The 2,486-nt window shown below is 34.7% G+C and overlaps 1 long non-coding RNA gene across 1 annotated transcript; it reads right to left on the bottom strand.

The window, feature by feature from the left end:
- Nucleotides 1–200: 200 nt before the first annotated feature.
- Nucleotides 201–2,412, bottom strand: LOC111088988. Its single transcript, XR_002613371.1, has 2 exons — nucleotides 2,340–2,412; nucleotides 201–1,526 (listed from the first exon to the last, which is right to left on the bottom strand). It is a non-coding gene; the product is annotated as an uncharacterized LOC111088988 (long non-coding RNA).
- Nucleotides 2,413–2,486: the final 74 nt, after the last annotated feature.

Raw genomic sequence — 2,486 nt, 5'->3', positions numbered from 1 at the left:
TCTTGTGGTAACATTTTGTCATTTGAGTTGATTTATGTTTGTACTTGAAAATAGACCCTCATGCTGTGGTATTGTGCGGCTGCGGGTGTAGGAGAAAGTGTAAGTACCTGTACGTGTGTTGTGCTTGAAACTACTTTTCGTGCAAAATGTAGTAAAGTGTCACTGCTTGCTGGGATCTTTTGAAAGAATACTCCATCACATTTTTTGTAAGACTTTCGATCCGTTTTATTTTGCGTTGTAAACATTTACAGATGAATCAGACGCCACGCAGGTTTCAATATTGTGTAATGAGAGGTCTTGGATAAACGGATTTCTTTCTATTAGAAAATATAGGAGTACTTGTGTCTTTGTGGTCCCTTTCCTTTCTGGCTTGGCCACACTCTTGTGTTGATTACTTGTGTAATAAACAGTTCCACTAAAATCCTGCATAGCGTTATTTACCTCTGCACACGATGGCAATGAGAGTAACCACTGAGCTCGTTGTGTTTCTGTCATACCCTTTCCTCTAGTCATGCCTCCATTTGTCTTCACGCTTCTCATTAAGACTTGCTCGATAATAAAATCCGTTGACAATCCAGCCCAATACCTATCAGTTCTACGTATAACATGATGTCCAGATTTGAGATATTGATATACCTCGTTGTTGGTTATCTCAAACTTTCCCATCAGTTGCAAATATCCTCACTCTTTTGGCGCTGGTAGAATTCATATAGAATCGAAGTTGTCGTGCTCCTTAAAGTAACAACATTGATTTTTCCGTGTATTTCAGTAACAATCGATGATCCGAAATGTTTCTGTAATTTCCGTTTCATACAGGTTAGGCTAAATGCAGCATCGCCACAAAGCTCTGTCATTTTTTCAACAAGATCTTTAATCGTAATTTGTTCATTGTCATTTTCTTCAAGGTAACTGACAATAGAGAAAAAACCTCGTGTTAAGTTAGCATGAACAGGCATTCCGCACGACCGTTTACTATGTGTCTGTTGTTCTGGTGAAAATACCTCCGGAATACACTTCTTAGTCCTAAAATGGATACTATAAGACTGATGATATATATAGCATATGCTGCTGGCAAGTCACTTACACTTTACAGTCATCCTCGGACCTCATCAGCCCACCTATCAGCACGTTCAATGCATACTTTGGTAATACTATTTTGGAAGTCTATAATTCTGACAGGAAACACATATAATCTTCGCTTTTTTCCAGATAATTTTGCAGCTTGGCCACAAAACAAGCACTGTTCTTTAAAGCAAAACTGTTCATTACCAGATCTTAGTAAACACAATTTACATATAGGAATATGTGAAGATGTTTTACTATCACGTTTAATGACATTTACAGTAATTTTGAAGACACTCTGTGTGAACATATTACCCTGGAACAGTGAGTATGTTATCACCACGTTTAGTGCTTGCAATGTTTATACCAGCAGACCCTTTCAGTCGTAACTGCATAATAGCTTTTTCTTTCTGTAAACTTCCCTTACAAATAACACAAACGTGAGATGAGTTCGTTATTTCCATCTGTAAATACATTAAAAGTAACTTTATAATTATTGGATTTAAAACATAAAATAAAAAGACATAAAACAGTTTGAATACATAGATTATCTAATGAGTTCTTATGAAATACCTCCAGGGTGTTATTTTTTAATTAAAAATAGTGTTCATTTCTTAAGTTATTTTACAAACAAGCATTGAATAAGTGTTTGCTTTATTGTTACGTACCTTACCGTATTGACTGTTATCAACAACAACAACACTCATACAAAAAGTGAATGTAGACCTATTCTTTAGACTCGCTACATATATTAGCTCGTTTTATATCCGGGGTTTCCATCTACAAATACGACTGTTTATATATATGTGGTAACACAAAATTCATATAATATATTGTTAAATATACGGACACACAATAATAATACCAACATGTGCAAAATGCTGTTGTTCTATTTTCGTTTTGTAATTTTTATGGCACGAATGGACTTCCGTAGTTGTGAAAATCGATCAAGTCACGCCACTGATTTTTTTTTATTTCTTTTGTAAGGCATTATAATGAAGCTTATATTACAAATGTATCGTTATCTATCAACAACCATAACTTTCCACCACATTATACATATAAATACGCATTATGTTTACATGTTTGCCATCCGCGAAAACGCATTGTATTTTTTGATTTAGGGCAGAGCTCACAAGGCCTATCTTCCGCCGAGAAAACACTGAAACAATCTGATTCATCGTCTGCTTGCATAATTTACGGACGTTTTAGCATTATAAATCAACTAGAGTATACGTTTTGAACATATAATAAACAATACAATGCAAGAAACTTACCATGTCCAGTTTATTTTCTTCTCATTACTTCAACAGTGTGTGTGTCACCGGTCACTAACAATTTCTGAAAAAGCATACATTATATGGTGGCTTATATGTACCAATTACAAAATGGCAAAAATTTACTTTTAAAAACTTTTTTTTTTT

The sequence above is a fragment of the Limulus polyphemus genome, unplaced genomic scaffold (genome assembly GCF_000517525.1).
Source record: "Limulus polyphemus unplaced genomic scaffold, Limulus_polyphemus-2.1.2 Scaffold4930, whole genome shotgun sequence".
Taxonomy (NCBI): domain Eukaryota; kingdom Metazoa; phylum Arthropoda; class Merostomata; order Xiphosura; family Limulidae; genus Limulus; species Limulus polyphemus.
This window is presented reverse-complemented; position numbering and strand designations above follow the sequence as displayed.